This window comes from Salvelinus sp. IW2-2015, linkage group LG17 (assembly GCF_002910315.2).
Source record: "Salvelinus sp. IW2-2015 linkage group LG17, ASM291031v2, whole genome shotgun sequence".
Lineage (NCBI taxonomy): Eukaryota > Metazoa > Chordata > Actinopteri > Salmoniformes > Salmonidae > Salvelinus > Salvelinus sp. IW2-2015.
The window spans coordinates 23952460-23969760 of NC_036857.1; the positions used below are offsets into that span (position 1 = coordinate 23952460).

A 17301-nucleotide genomic window follows, 5' to 3' on the forward strand; every position below is an offset into this window, starting at 1 on the left:
TCTACAGTACTAACACATACTATGTGAATGACATTACTCTTCAGTACATACAATGTATGTGAATCAGAAGCCTAATTGTACTCTACAGTATAGCACTGTTTCTGTATGACTTACAAAATCCTACATACAGTATATTGTATTTCTACACAGACAATATTTGACTTGGAATCCTTGGACAGACCCCATGAGTTCATCTTTGTTAGATTGAAGGAGAGGCCGAAACATGATTGGACAACGGGCCATTGTTGAAGTCCCTGGTCAACGAGGTGGCAATGTCACAATCTGTGCTGCTATCAGCAACCATGGTGTTCTACATCACCATGTTACACTCGGGCCATATAACACCCAGCACCTTCTAAGATTTATTGCCAATCTAAGAGATATTTTATTTGAGCAGCAGGTTCAAGAGCAGCAGGGTCAAGAGCTAAATGAGAATCCCATTCCCACCTATGTGATAGTGTGGGACAATATCAGTTTCCACCGAGCTGCTCAGGTAAGGGAATGGTTTAACATCAATGGGCAGTTTATGAACTTGTACCTCCCTCCATACTCGCCTTTCCTGAATCCGATTGAGGAGTTTTTCTCCTCTTGGAGATGGAAAGTGTATGATAGACAACCCTACACCAGAGTAAATCTGCTGCAAGCCATGGATTTAGCCTGTGGTGATATAGGTGAGGAATCATGTCAGGGCTGGATACGGCACWSAAGAGGCKTCTTCCCCCGTTGCCTCAGGAGGGACAATATTGCTTGTGATGTCGACAAAGTGCTCTGGCCTGACCCAGCCCAAAGACAAGAAGAAGCACATTGATCACATGTTTACTCCTTTGATTTTTGTCCCTTTTAGTATTGTATACTGTAGTACAGTGCATTGTAGGCTGTATACCGTACAATGGACAAATTCTATGGCCCTGAACATTGTGCTTTCCATTTATTAACAGTACTGACTGCTCAATAGATTTTGACTGGTTGCAGGTTCATATCAACAAAGAACAAGAATTACAGTATCACAGAGACAAAGGACAAGTTTGTGAGATGCAGGGTACAGTACTGTAAAAATAGGGGTACAAGGAGGAGTAAGAACAAAAAACAAAATTGCAAAGAGCAAAGCAGAGTAGTAATTTCTGATAAATTTTGAGCTACTATGATAGAACATGTTTTCGTTCATCAAAAGACAATGACGGAAAATATGAACATTTTTTTAGATAAAAAATGTAATTCTCCCTGAGAATTGTATGTTTTGAACAATGTGTTTTCTATTTTTCGGTGTATTGTTTACTGACTGCTTGAGAGTGTATATCATTTTGATCACTTTGTTTATGATTTGAGAGCAGTGTTTGATTTTGAACACAGGTAAAACTGTTTTGAGGCGAATGTTTCATTTTGCGAGAAGAGTCAGAGGTTATGTAAATAGTGCTTGAAGATGAGGTTTTGTGTTTAATGTTTTCAGAAAATGGAGCAAGGTTTCAGAAATTGTGTTTTAGCAATTGAGAAAAACTGTAATGTGAAACTATCTATTTGACCTAGACAGTTTGTGTGTATGTATTGATATGTTGGCTATGTGTGCCTGTAAAAAACATACATTTGTGTAGTTCTGTATTTGAGTTGTTGTTTATTAATGTTCTGTATTATGCAATGTTTCATGTTTTGTTTCATGTTTTGTGTGGACCCCAGGAAGAGTAGCTGCTGTTATTGCAACATCTAATGGGGATCCTAATAAAATACCAAACACCAAAATAGTGGCTGTTGGTTTTATTAGTAACACAGAGAGAGATTTTACACAAGGAGCCCTCTATCCACATACCATAGGAGGCCACGGTGAGGGGCGGGATAACTGAACAAACAGTTTCACGAGTTCAGTTTCGGAAAGATTAGTAGTTGGTAGAGTTTGGTATGAGGGTATTGGCATGGATGGTAGTTGGGTAGGCCAGCCCTACAAGAACTGCAGTACAGACTGTTTGTTAGGCAGTCGTCTTCTTTGGGTTTTATGTCAAATTACACGCAAAAGGTGTATTGTTGCCACCAACTGGACTGGGATGAATATGTTTTTACAAAAGAAAAGTGAATTCCATACGGGGAGGGAAAATGAAGGCTCTGGGGCCTGAGAGGGTGGAACCGCATGAGACAGTACTCCATGTAGCTCTTCAGATATTTGAATCCCAGAAAGAGTTCAGCAGAAAAAACAAAGATGTCAATCTTTATTTATTTATTTTCCACTTGTACAGTTCCATTTATCACCATTGCTATAAATGACACAAAGTCCATTTTCTTCACATGAAGAATGTCTGGGTCCTGCTGATACGCAGGCTTCGGTGTATGTTGCTGTGTAGATCTGGTATTCACTAACATTGGACCTTCTGATCTTTCTACCATTTGTCCTGCCTTCACATAGGAGACAGAGGGAACTGCCCTGGTTTTGGCAACCTCCATCTCTTTCGCCATATTTGGACATTACAAGGATGTTGCCTCATGCTCTCCACCACAGTTACATCACTTTATTCATTTGCCACTCTCTTCTGTTAAACAGTCTCCATCGTAGTGACTTTCCCAACACATCCCACATCTCGGCTCCTGTCTGTAGACACTTTCTACATGTCCAAACATTTGACATCGCTTACACTGCAAAGTCCTGGATATGAAGGGTCTGAAAGGATAGTACACATATCCCAGCTGCAGTAGGGTTGGTAGGGACTCCATATCAAAAAACACAAGGACAGACAAACTCTTCTCCTTCTTTCCATTAAACACACGATTCATCCAGTGTACATAGACCACTGCAGGAATTTCCTTTAGTGTATCGATGTCAACTTCTTCGAAACTCAAACAAATGACTCTTTAAATAGGTGCGATGCTCCGTAGCTCAAAGCACAACACCTCATAATCTCCAAATCGAGTGCGTTCCAACACCCATTTTTTTCACCGATTTTACTTTACCCAAAGCTTTCTCCACCACTGTGGATGTTTTCACTGGATTCACCAAGTGGGGCGAACATAATCCCAAAAAACATACTCCTTCCAGATATGATGGGGGATTATAAACAGTAGCCATTTTCTTTCTCGGATAAGATGACAATGAGCTATGTAGCATAAATATCTGGTGCAATGTTTGTTGTACGCTGTCCCTGTCAAGTTGAAAATGCATGTAATTGTATTGTTTGCATTAGACATCACATCCAAGTGACTAGTGTCGGGTTGCATAAGTGATTAAACATATATTTCCCACAAAGCAGAAGTCCTCTGATGTGAATGAAAAATCATCTGGAAAACATTGTCTCTTTCTTTCCACTGTGATTCAATGTTACACTCAACCAAGTTCATTTCCTTTGGCCCTGCTACGCCCTTTAGTCAAACACTGGTCCATGATACACTGTCTGAGGCGCCACACATTCATTTATCTCCACATTTAATTTCTGCTTAATTGTTGTAATGTAGCCTATATGATGTCCATTCCTTTGATCTCATGTGCACAACGTCTGATGTGTATTGGAAATGTGGATAACTGTTAAACTATTTTAGCCTAATATTGACATGAATTTTTATAAAGTATTTTCTTAGAAACTACCTTCACCACTTCAATCAAGTAAAAGTGTGAAAGACTGCGTCAGTGCATTAGTATAGGCCAAAAGCCATGACAGATATGGCACACAGACAACAGCACTGTTCACTGTTCCACACGCAATAGAATGTCCTTCAAACCAGGCTTTCTATCCTTGGGAGAGTACGCCCCCTTCTGTACTAATGGCCATTCTACCGTTTTGTAAGGGTTTAAATAGGTTATTATTGAAAGGGAAAACTGAAAGAAACAAGTTCATTTCAATAGCATAATGGCATATTGTAATTATTATTTAATCAGATATTTAGTTTATGGACAGGTTTCACTATTGTTTTATTGGGCAGTAGGCCTAGGCCTATGATAAGCGACTACTCTAATTGCGCTTTACCCTCATCGGGGGGAAAAAACGCCATGTACAGTATAGATTGGTAACAAGTGACAGTTCCAAATGTATTTAAACATGCGTCAAAAGCATGTGATTCCGACGACGCGCCATTACGTTTTTGTACAGCAGCCAATCCAAAAGCAGGGGTGTGTGAGAGGGCGTGGTTTGAATGTGGAGCTCTGGAAAATTCGATGGATTAACAGGTTTTAAAAGGAAACGTCTTGAAATAAAGGATCCAGGGACCAATGCCAGGATCATGTATTGTTGTTCAGAATGTCTACAGGACTTGCTATAGGTGCGCCATAGGTGAGTCCTTTCTGGCCAAGAGGGATGAAGCATGGATCATCATCACACACCACCATGGCTGCAGCCTACTGTCATTGTCAACGTCCCAGGTTATCACAGGTGAAGTTTTTTATTTTACATGTAGATAATCAGGAAATAATTGCTCACATTTGTATTGCGCACTCCAAAATGTCTGGGTAACTGTTCTATAGTCTTCAGGCAGTTCCTATTTCTAATATTTTCTTAATGTTCATAGATGAGTCAGTCTTGACATTTAGGCTATGGGGTTATGAAACAGTTGTTACGAAATATTTTACAGTATGAATACATGTTAAAGTAGCACCCCAATAAGCTACTGCGTAAAAATGTATGATCGTATAGTAAAAATGAGCGTTTTTACAAGGGAATAGTTCAATAAACTAATTGAAGGCAGGATGGTGGGGAGGGTACCATAACAGTAAAAAAAAAGGATGCTGCGAGAGAAGGGATAAGGGCTTGGCGCCTTGGAGGGTGTTGCGCAGTTCTATTTACCTGCATGTCTGTCTTTCTTTGAGCATCTTATGATGCTGCTTCTCAATGCTGAGTGGCATAGCAAGTTGTGTTATATTTTGGATTGAGGTAAATGTACACAGTTTATATTATAAGGAGTGTATACTATATAAAGAGATCTACAGAACTTCAGAACAGATGTAGATATTAAGAATGTCATCCAGTAAATGGCCTAAAATACGTCATTCTGTTTTCTTTGACTCTGCTAATGTTTACCAAAGTAAGCCTTTTGATAAATGACATGTTCATTGAAAGTACGTGAGATGCGCACTTCTTATTCCTGATGTAAACAAACCCCCAAACCATTACTCTTCTTGGACGATGGGTGTCGCTGTTCTGCAGCTTAGATGAACATACATAACCATTATTTTTCAATACTGAACGTGGGCAATGAACGGTATCGACTCATCATCAATGTATCTGATTTTTCCACTTTAAATGATTTTACCTTTACATGGAAATCGCTTGACTAGTGAAACATTACAGCATTATTTCAATTGGAGTTCAATAAAATCGGTGATATTCCTTTTCCCTCCAGAGCAGGGTTTCCCAAACATGGTTCTGGGGCCTTCCAGGGGTGCATGTTGGTTTTTGCCCTAGCACTACACACCTGATTCAAATAATCAAAGCTTGATGATGAGTTGATTATTTGAATCAGCTGTGTAGGGCTAGGGAAAAATCCAAAATGGAGGCCTCAGGGCTGAGTTTGGGAAACCCTGGTCCAGAGGTCAGGTTTATGAGGCTGGCTGGCACATCCATCTGCTGTATGTGTGTGGGTGTGTGTGTGTGCACACTCACATGTGTGGAAAATAATGAGGATGGCTCTCTTGACATCAAGGCCTTAAACCCTCAAGAGTAAAAAGGGACGTCAGTGGATGCCAGCCCACACAATGTTGATCTTATTATCTCCGCTATACAGAGATCTCTTTAATGGTGTGCAGATGGGGGTGGATTAAATCAATTACCTTTATTAAAGTCAGGATCTGAGTCAGGATTCAATGGATTAAAATAACGACTTTGATTAACATACGATCAAAACATTGATATGGATACAAAGGGGGTCAAAAAAGTAACAAACTTAGCACCAAGTATCATCGCTATGTAGGCATAGGCTAGATAATCAATCTACTCATGTTATTATTGGATGCATGGGGAGTGTATGTTTGCTGTGCAAGAATGTACACGTATATAGAGCTGCATAGGCCATATCCTGGTATGAAGTGTTGAATACAGTTTCATTGCGTACATATTCATCCACATACCATTACATTTCTTATCTTTCAGTAGACCAAAGGTGACACAGTGGGCAGTCCAAATGATAGGTAAGTGTATACACAACATGATAATAATAATAAATACCAGATTTCTGAGTGTGCCAACTGCTGAGCCATATGATGTTATATTTCAGGGATGGATGGCGAAGGCTTCTTCCCATACAGCAACTACAACAGCAGCCATCCAGACCAGGGCACGTACCTTGCCTGAGAGGGAGATTAGGGTTTAGGAAGTGGAGCAGGACTTTGAGATGACATGGCTAAAATTAGCCCAGTGCCTAGTGAATGCGTGGTATAAATAGCTGACCGGAAGATCTCCAGGTTGCATGCATCATTAGTGACTGCACGTCACTATAAACACTGTCAACAAACATTGCAGGCCATTGTAAACATGACACAGATTGGGATTTTCTTGATATAATGACTAGTAGTGGTGTACTAGTCAACTATGTCATGCTTACTGGGCTTTCAATGTACACAAAGATTTACAGTAAAGGCAACAATATGAAATATATTTTATAGGATTGGTCTTATTGATATTTTTGAAACAGTATTTATGTCTACTGAAGTGTTGATCTTGGTATAGTATCTTGTAGCACAAGTATCAGGGGCGGAACCTGGCTTTAACCCAGTCCACTGGTAAACCCTCACACCATTAGCCTACTGCTTCTGTTCCACATGTCTTATGTTGTGCTGGGTTGTTTAGTCTGGGGATCTACTGACTGAGAGGAGACCAGATCGCCACCTCTCTCATCAATACTCCTGCATGTACCATGTCTCCTCAGAGAACACACGCTTTAATCAGACAGATCCCTTACATCTCCTTGCTGTTGGCAGAGAGAGAAGCAGTATGGAGATAAAGCTGAGTATTTTACCGATAGACTCCTTCCCTTCCCACCATGGTAAGATGAACCCAAGGAGTGAATGCTGAAGTGAACGCTCTCCCTCTCTTTCTCTCTCTTTCTCTCTATCTGAACCTGAAATGGGTCAATGCAACATACTGTCCTTACAATATGTAATTGACTGTATCGTTAAACTGTTCCTTGATTGCCATCCTTTTTATTATCACGTCATTACAGTATCATCTTCATCCAAGTCAAAAGGTTGCCTATTCAATGCTCAGTCCAGTTGTGTCTGAGGGTCAAACGGGAAAGAAATCAAGTTACTTTACACTTAGTGGTCTCGAAGACAAAGCTTCCTTTACAGCCCAGATAACAAAAGTTCGTTTCTAGTCCGCGAGAGCTGTAGACAGACATGATGTGGTAAGCCTTGTGGTGTGTAGCTAACCCTAATGACGGTTCTCCAGCCCTGCCTATGTCTGGTGGTTAGGGCTTCTCATTGTAATTCTCCAGCCATAGCTAACACCAGACACTTCCCACAATAACAGAAAGTGCGATCGTCACCACAGGCGAAATTGGACAATGATTACAGGACATTCTTTAAAAGGTACACGTTGAACATCACATTTCCCAGGTCCTCGGTCGTCTTCTGCTGCACCAATTGTTCCCGTGATGGCATTAGGTCTGTTTTGAATATTGAAGTTGTAATATCTTGATGGTTCCTTGTCCCCCCCACTCCTATAAACGAGATGCTCCTGTATTTAAGAGGCTTATGTACCTCTCTGTTTAGTTTTTCGGGGGAAAATGGGGACACAGGATCCGTCACAGTCAGAGAGAAATGGGTGGATAGAGTGGGAGGTGACAACAAGGTCTCTTTAACTGCAGCCCTAGCTAGCTGTGCTCAGCTGTCTGTTTGGCAGCCAGCAGTGTGTTGCTGGGTCGAGTTCTTCAAGAAGCTGCTGCCTGCGTTGGTGTGTGTAGCCACAATAGTAGCAGCAGAGAAAGCCCTGAAAATGAGTGCTGCGTCACACCGATCGAGGAAGAGAAATAGAGAGTGATCGTAAACCGGTGTGGCGAGCTGTTTGTGTGGTCTGATCTGTTGGCGTATATCTGTGTCAGTGCAAAACTAGCTGTCGGAAAGAGCAATTCTGCTGTTGCAACAAGATGAAAATAGAGTGCGTGTGTCTGAAACAGGCAGGGAGAGAAGGCTGAAGAGAGGGAGGAAGAGAGGGAGGGACTGAGGGGGGGGGAGTCAGAGAGCGAGAGATTTTGGATTAGTTGCTACGTCACTTTTTCATGTCGAGGGGGGAAACAGAAGCTAAGATAATAGAAGCCTGCAGTCATCCAGTTTTCTACCTGAGAGTTGGACGCAATGGTTACGGGGAGAACCCCTGCCTCCTCAGCCTCATCCGTAGTGCTTGTTACCAGCTTCTCCCTCAGCCTCATCCGTAGTGCTTGTTACCAGCTTCTCCCTCAGCCACTACATCTGTGTAGTAGTTAGGCAGGGATCGTCAGAGAAGACTTCCAACATGGATGCTGAAGATGTGACAGTTAGTTTGTGTGGGTGTTTGGTGTTTTGATGGCATTGTGAGGTCGGTGTAGGGGGTGGGAAGGGGTGAGGCGCAGGGGTTAACGAAAGAACGTTCTGGAAGGTTCTTAATGTCAAGACGACGCACGTTGGGGAGCATATTCAGAGAATTATCGAGGTAATCGAATATTGCTATTATATGATTACATATATACCAAAAAATGATTACATAAATTATTACGTAGATATAGATATGTGTGATGTGTTGTCTGCCCTTATACAAAACCACATAGTAACCGGTACGGAGCTAGTCTGCAGTCATTTTCTTCCATAGTACCTCCTATAAGGTGCGAACCAGGCGATACAGTTTGTTCATATTGCTATTCAGCATATTTGTGTGTTTTTACCTTCAACTTGTTGTGATTAACTCTTCATAGGGTCGAAGGCAGGAAGGAGGATGAGTGAACCGGGATCGAGTAAACCCGGGATCGAGTAAACCTGGGCTTATTTTGTTATTAGGGAAGCCAACAGGATACCTATTTGGAGCCTTTATTTTGTAGCAGACCAGTATTAGCTTGTGATTTGTTTTCAGTCTCTAGGGCCACTGGCTGGGATTTAGTGGAGACCCTCCCTGAGACATTTGTTTCTGCGTAGTTAGTGGAGACCGAAACAGAGGTGGTGACGCAGTCCTCTACTGAGCTGTACTTCTATGACAGCATGGCTGGACTTGTGTTTTTCTCTCCCCCATGTAGCTCTCCCTCTTGTTCTTTCTCTCTCTCTCCCTCTTGATCTCTCTATCTCTGGGAGGGAGGGAGTGAGAGCAGCAAATAGGGTCTAAATGTCATGGCTCGAGTTCAGAGAGAGAGAAAGCGAGGGAGAGAAAGAGGGAGGGAGACGGAGACAGTGAGAGGGAGAAATGTTTTACCTTGTTCTCTTGGTAACTCTGCATTGGCAGCTCTCCAGTTCACATTGACTAGACTTCCTAAAGCTGCTGCATCACAGGCACCAGTGCCAGAGCTGGCCTTCCATTGGGTGGGAGGAGCTAGACACTGGTAGCACAATGCTATTGAACGGGCACAAGGGAGCAGGTGGAGGACAGCTTCTGATTGATGGAGAAGTAGTGTTATTGTGTATGGAGTTTTTTTTAAAGATGTTGTATAAGTTCTATAGGGGTTCTAATGAAATGTGTACAGTTACAGTATATGGTTTTGTTTTACATTATTGTTTCTTATCGACGGCACATGTGGCTGTATGTGCTCTATATTAGAATAGATTATATTATTGTTTGTTCTATTCTGAAAGGAGTGGAAACATTATGTGCACTGTAGGTAAACACATGAGTGTGTATCTGTTTACTAGTTTCCAGTAATGTCTTGTGTAATGTGTTCTCATAGTCTGATTGGTTTGTGTTCTGTGTTTCTGACATTGATCAGCTCCTGTCTGTTTCCTGTGACACTGGGGGCCAACCACAGTCTACTTCCTGCTCTGTCCAGCTTCTCCTTCCCTTCCCAGATGAGCCAGCTTCTCAGTCTCTTCATAGTGTTTGGTTTGGTTGCTGTAGTACGGTTATGGTCCGTGAGACCGAGGGTTCTCTGAGCTGACATTCTGTGATGTCACAAACCTGCCACATTGGCAATTTCTAAATTGATGGAAGAGCAACTGTTTGCCAAGGGTCTGCATTGCAGCTGCTGCTGCTGCAGTTGGCGCCACTCTTTCCCTCTCAGAAACACTTGAGCGCGCACACACACTCGGTTTTCACGAAACGAAGGCAATACACACGCTCAAACACACACACACTGAGTCTGTCTTAGGCAGACTGTCCTCATCTCGGAGGTTGAGGGTGCTACATCCCGGTGGCACCCCATGGGGAATCATTTCTGATGAATGAGAATGCAACAGGAGAGGGTTAGCCTGCCAGTGTGTGGTGGGGGCACACACAGAAAGTAATTAGAAGGGCACAGGGAGGACACCCGTGTGTGTGTGACTGTTGTGGCTGTGTGTGTGTGTGTGTGTGTGTGTGTGTGTGTGTGTGTGTGGCGCTTTCTTTTCACATTAATAGGTAACGTGATACTGCTTTTTTAATAGATATCTATTATCACTTAGTCATGGTAGAAGGATTTGATCCTGAATGGGTAAAAGTCTTTAATCTCCATTAATAGTCACTTCGGGGTGTAATATAATATTACTCCTACGCATGTGTTCAAACCCCCTGTAATGGGCTGTTTGGATCGGGTCTACACAGATTAAGACCACCTTAGTGAGAAAATAATAACATTGGTTTAGGCTTTAGGCTATATACTGTACATCTGGCTTATACTTTGGGTTTAATTTAGTTTTGATGGTGTTTCTTGATCAGGGTGAACTGGCTAGATGCTAGATTGATTATATTTGTAAGTCGCTCTGGATAAGAGCGTCTGCTAAATGACTTAAATGTAATGTAAATGTAAATATTGAATATAATGCTGTTGAAAAGTCACGTCCAACTAGGCAGGCCAGTGCTGTCTGTGTTGTTTTGGACAGCACATGGAAAGGCTCCTGTCCCTTTAACTCTTTTATGAACGTTACACAACAGGTCCAGGGAACACAGGCAACAAACAACCCAAAAAAGAAATCTGCCTGCCAGGGTAGGGTTGAGCCAGGGAGGAACCAGACACCCTGACCTGTCACGGTGGCCAATGAAAATAAACACTGAGTTCCCCTGACTCACTAGCTAACTCCTGAACACATTGTCCAGTCTGTCTATAGGTCAGGTTCATAAGAGCTCGAGGGTGCCAGGGTCTTTGCTCTTCCTCTCATTGTGGAAATCAAAGTAAATATGCATATTTGAAATAGAAAAAAAACAGGTAGGGAATATTTTGGCAGGAGCCTTAACTTCCCTGACCTTCTTTTAATCAGACAAAGTACAAGGAGTGTTTGTGGGCATTGTCGAAGAGAGGGAAAATAAAAACAGATTAAGATGGGGGGGAGGACGGAGGAGGGATGATGGAGCTGAGAGAATAGAACAGAGAGAGTTAGACGTTGAATTACATAGAGGGTTGAAAAGGATTTTGGGAGAGCGGTTAGGCAGTTTTGTATTTCGCCTAGCTAATCAGTTGGCACCACTGTAAGTCAGTGAGTTGGCCACTGCCTAATACCACGCCCTTACATTGTGCCTGCGTCATGGTTCTCTCCCTGACAGAATCTACCTGTCACKTCCTTGGTTTTCTCCATAATGGCAGTAGTAGAGAGCTGTGAGTGTGAATACCACACCACTGTGAGGAAAGTGAAGGGGACCGAAGTCAAACGTCCAGCCAGCATCTGTCTCTGTCTTCAGGGCTGCAGGTAAAACTGTAGATTTTAAAAAATATGTTGACTTGGCATGTGTTGTGGAGTGTCGCTCCGCTCCAAGCAGAACTGCTTTGTTTGGATCAAGTTTCAGGTTTGCTAGGAGGGAGTATGTGTGGTGTCCTTGCAATGGTGTTACATGTCTCTCTCTTTTTCTATTTATTAGTGATGGGAGAAAAAAATCGATACAGTTTCATATCGGAATATTCTTTTTGCCAATACTGTATTTCGTATTGTGTTGACAATATCGCAATATTATTTTTGCGCTAGTTGGCTGTACCTGCACCAAAACGCCAGTATTTTTCCTTCTTAACTTGTTCTCCATCTTCTTTTTAAATAGGGAGCAAATTTGTTATCAGCACTTTTATTTCCATGATCAAAAAATGTGTTTTCTCATGGCTCTCTCTTGTCCCTCTGCAGCAGACATATGGTGAGCAATATATTTGGAACATCAAATCACAATAAAATCACAGTATCGAATCGCAATACGTATAGAATCGTGAGAATTAGTAGGTGTGTCCAAACCTTTGACTGGTACTGTATATATATATACATACATACAGGGTTTTTCTTTATTTTTACTGTTTTCTACATTGTAGAATAATAGTGAAGACATCCAAMCTATGAAATAACACATATGGAATCATGTAGCAACCAAAAAAGTGTTAAATGAATCAAAATACATTTWATATTTGAGATTCTTCAAAGTAGCCACCCTTTGCCTTGATTACAGCTTTGCACACTCTCTCAACATTCTTCACCTGGAATTTGGCATTCTCTCAACCAGCTTCACCTGGAATGATTTTCCAGCAGTCTTGAAGGAGTTCCCACAWATGCTGAACACTGCTTTTCCTTCCCAAACCATCTCATTTGGGTTGAGGTCAGGTGATTGTGGAGGCCAGGCCATCTGATGCAGCGCTCCATCACTCTCCTTCTTGGTCAAATAACCCTTACACAGCCTGGAGGTGTGTTGGGTCATTTTCCTGTTGAAAAACAAATKATAGTYTCACTCAGTGCAAACGAGATGGGATGGCGTATCGCTGCAGAATGCTGTGGTAGCCATGCTGGTTAAGTGTGCCTTGAATTCTAAATAAATCACYGTGTCACCAGCAAAGCACCCCCACAGCATCACACCTCCTCCTCCATACTTCACGGTGGGAACCACACATACGGAGATCATCTGTTCACCTACTTTGCGTCTCACAAAGACACAGCGGTTGGTACCAAAAATCTCTAGTTTAGACTCATCAGACCAAAGGACAGATTTCCACCGGTCTAATGTCCATTGCTCATGTTTCTTGGCCCAAGCAAGTCTCTAATTCTTATTGGAGTCCTTTAGTAGTGATTCTTTGCAGTAATTTGACCATGAAGGCCTGATTCACGCAATCTCCTCTGAACAGTTGAGATGTGTCTGTTACTTGAAATCTGTGAAGCGTTTATTTGTGCTGCAATTTCTGAGGCTGGCAACTCTAATGAACTTATCCTCTGCAGCAGAGGTAACTCTGGGTCTTCCTTTCCTCACGAGAGCCAGTTTCATCATCGCGCTTGATGGTTTTTGTGACTGCACTGGAAGAAACTTTCAAAGTTCTTGACATTTTCCAGATTGACTGACCTTCATGTTTTTTAAAGTAATGATGGACTGTCGTTTCCCTTTGCTTATTTGAGCTGTTCTTGCCATAATATGGACTTGGTCTTTTACTAAATAGGGCTATATTCTGTATACCACCCCTACCTTTTCACAACACAACTGATGGGCTCAAACGCATTAAGAAGRAAAGAAATTCCACAAATTAACTTTTAACAAGGCACACCTGTTAATTGAAATGCATTCCATGTGACTACCTCATTAAGGTGGTTGAGTGAATGCCAAGAGTATGCAAAGTTGTCATCAAGGCAAAGGGTGGCTACTTTGAAGAACCTCACAAATGAAATATATTGTGATTTGTTGAACACTTTTTKGGTTATTTCATAGTTTTGATGTCTTCACTATTATTCTGCAATGTATAAAATAGTCAAAATAAAGAAAAACCCTGAAATGAGTAGGTGTGCACAAACTTTTGACTGGCACTGTTTATATATACTACATGTATGTGGACATGCCTTCAAATGAGYGAATTCGACCCGTCGCTGACAGGTGTATATAATCGAGCACACAGCCATGCAATCTCCATAAACAAACATTGGCAGTAGAATGGCTCGTGCTGAAGAGCTTAGTGACTTTCAACGTGGCCCCGTCATAGGATGCTACCTTTCCAACAAGTCAGTTCATCAAATTTCTGCCCTGCTAGAGCTGCCCCGGTCATCTGTAAGTGCTGTTATTGTGAAGTGGAAACGTCTAGGAGCAACAATGGCTCAGCCACAAAGTAACAAAGTAGGCCACACATGCTCACAAAGCGGGACCGCTGAGTGCTGAAGCACGTAGCGCATAAAAATCGTTTGKYCTCGGTTGCAACACTCACGACCGCGTTCCAAAATGCCTCTGGAAGCAACGTCAGGACAACGTCAGGACAAGAACTGTTCGTCAGGAGCTTCATGAAATAGGTTTCCATGTTCGAGCAGTGTAATTGGCTCTGGAGCAGTGGAAACGCGTTCTCTGGAGTGAATCACGCTTCACCATCTGGCAGTCCGACGGACGAATCTGGGTTCAGTGGATGCCAGGAGAACGCTACCTGCCCCAATGCATAGTRCCAACTGTAAAATTTGGTGGAGGAGGAATAATGGTCTGTGACTGTTTTTCATGGTTCACGCTAGGCCCCTTAGTTCCAGTGATGCTACAGCATATGCCATTCTAGACGATTCTTTGCTTCCAACTTTGTGGCAACAGTTTGGGGAAGGACTTTTCCTGTTTCAGCTTGACAATGCTCCTGTGCACAAAGCGAGGTCCATGCAGAAATGGTTTGTCGAGATCGGTGTGGAAGAACTTGACTGGCCTGCACAGAGCACTGACCTCAACCCCATCGAAGACCTTTGGAATTAATTGGAACGCCGATTGCGAGCCATGCCTAATTGCCCAATAGCAGTGCCCGATCTCACTAATGCCCTTGTGGCTGAATGGAAGCAAGTCCCCACAGCAATGTTCCAACATCTAGTGGAAAGCCTTCCCAGAAGAGTGGAGGTTGTTATAGCAGCAAAGGGGGGACCAACTCCATATTAATGCCCATGAGTTTAGAATGAGATGTTCGACAAGCAGGTGTCCACACATACTTTTGCTAATGTATTGTACATAGAATGTTGCCACATACACATGTATATACAGTGGGGAGAACAAGTATTTGATACACTGCCGATTTTGCAGGTTTTCCTACTTACAAAGCATGTAGAGGTCTGTAATTTTTATCATAGGTACACTTCAACTGTGAGAGACGGGAATCTAAAACAAAAATCCAGAAAATCACATTGTATGATTTTAAGTATTAATTAGCATTTTATTGCATGACATAAGTATTTGATACATCAGAAAGCAGATCTTAATATTTGGTACAGAAACCTTTGTTTGCAATTACAGAGATCATACGTTTCCTGTAGTTCTTGACCAGGTTTGCACACACTGCAGCAGGGATTTTGGCCCACTCCTCCATACAGATCTTCTCCAGATCCTTCAGGTTTCGGGGCTGTCGCGGGCTATACGGACTTTCAGCTCCCTCCAAAGATTTTCTATTGGGTTCAGGTCTGGAGACTGGCTAGGCCACTCCAGGACCTTGAGATGCTTCTTACGGCGCTACTCCTTAGTTGCCCTGGCTGTGTGTTTCGGGTCGTTGTCATGCTGGAAGACCCAGCCACGACCCATCTTCAATGCTCTTACTGAGGGAAGGAGGTTGTTGGCCAAGATCTCGCGATACATGCCCCATCCATCCTCCCCTCAATACGGTGCAGTCATCCTGTACCCTTTGCAGAAAAGCATCCCAAAGATGATGTTTCCACCTCCATGCTTCACGTTGGGATGGTGTTCTTGGGGTTGTACTCATCCTTTTTCTTCCTCCAAACACGGCGAGTGGAGTTTAGACCAAAAAGCTCTATTTTTTGTCTCATCAGACCACATGACCTGCTCCCATTCCTCCTCTGGATCATCCAGATGGTCATTGGCAAACTTCAGACGGGCCTGGACATGCGCTGGCTTGAGCAGGTGGACCTTGCGTGCGCTGCAGAATTTTAATCATGACGGTGTGTAGTGTGTTACTAATGGTTTCTTTGAGACTGTGGTCCCAGCTCTCTTCAGGTCATTGACCAGGTCCTGCCGTGTAGTTCTGGGCTGATAACTCACCTTCCTCATGATCATTGATGCCCCACGAGGTGAGATCTTGCATGGAGCCCCAGACCGAGGGTGATTGACCGTCATCTTGAACTTTTTCCATTTTCTAATAATTGCGCCAACAGTTGTTGCCTTCTCACCAAGCTGCTTGCCTATTGTCCTGTAGCCCATCCCAGCCTGTTGCATGTCTACAATTTTATCCCTGATGTCCTTATAAAGCTCTCTGGTCTTGGCCATTGTGGAGAGGTTGGAGTCTGTTTGATTGAGTGTGTGGACAGGTGTTTTTATACAGGTAACGAGTTCAAACAGGTGCAGTTAATACAGGTAATGAGAGTGGAGAACAGGAGGGCTTCTTAAAGAAAACTAACAGGTCTGTGAGAGCCGGAATTCTTACTGGGTAGGTGATCAAATACTTATGTCATGCAATAAAATGCAATTAATTACTTAAAAATCATACAATGTGATTTTCTGGATTTTTGTTTTAGATTCCGTCTCTCAAGTTGAAGTGTACCCATGATAAAATTACAGACCTCTACATGCTTTGTAAGTAGGAAAACCTGCAAAATCGGCAGTGTATCAAATACTTGTTCTCCCACTGTATATATATACACACACATGCGCCTGGTACCTACTACCATATCCTTTCAAAGGCACTTAAATATTTAGTCTTGCCCATTCACCTCTGAATGGGCACACATATACAATCCAAGTCTTTTTAAACTCCTTTAACCTCTCTCCTTGCCAGAGAGAGGGGGGGGGGGGGGTTATGGGGGGGGGGGGGTGGGGTATGGAGGACATCTGGAGGTCTACTTAGAGCAGGGCTCTCCAACCCTGTTCCTGGAGGGCTACCCTCCTGTTCTGTAGGTTTTCGCTCCAGCCCCAGTTGTAACTGATTAACCAGCTAATTATTAGAATCAGGTGCGCTAGATTAGGGTTGGAGCGAAAACCTACAGGACGGTAGCTCTCCAGGAACATGGTTGGAGAGCCCTGACTTAGAGTTGGATATGGATGGATAAGTATTTCAAAATAGTGGAAAGGACAGTGATAAGTATCTTAAAATGTAACTCATCATGGTAATCAGTGAATTACATATAGCTAGCTATAATTCCAATGGTTTGGCTGATAATAAGAAAAGAAAAGCAGTTTTTACATGGCTAAAGAGGAACGATTACCATATTTATAGTCTTCAGGTAACTCGTTCAATATCTTCAGACAAAGTGGCCTGGGAAAAAGAATGGGATGGTCAAATCTATTTCAGTCAAGTGTTTCTAAATTCTAAAGGTGTTATGGATCCTACTAAAAACTATTTGGATCTTGA

General features: G+C 42.6%; 1 long non-coding RNA gene across 1 annotated transcript; it reads left to right on the forward strand.

Moving 5' to 3' along the window:
* Positions 1 to 4105: 4105 nt before the first annotated feature.
* Positions 4106 to 6373, forward strand: LOC111977022 (uncharacterized). Its single transcript, XR_002878974.2, has 3 exons — positions 4106 to 4340; positions 6054 to 6091; positions 6178 to 6373. It is a non-coding gene; the product is annotated as an uncharacterized lncRNA (long non-coding RNA).
* Positions 6374 to 17301: the final 10928 nt, after the last annotated feature.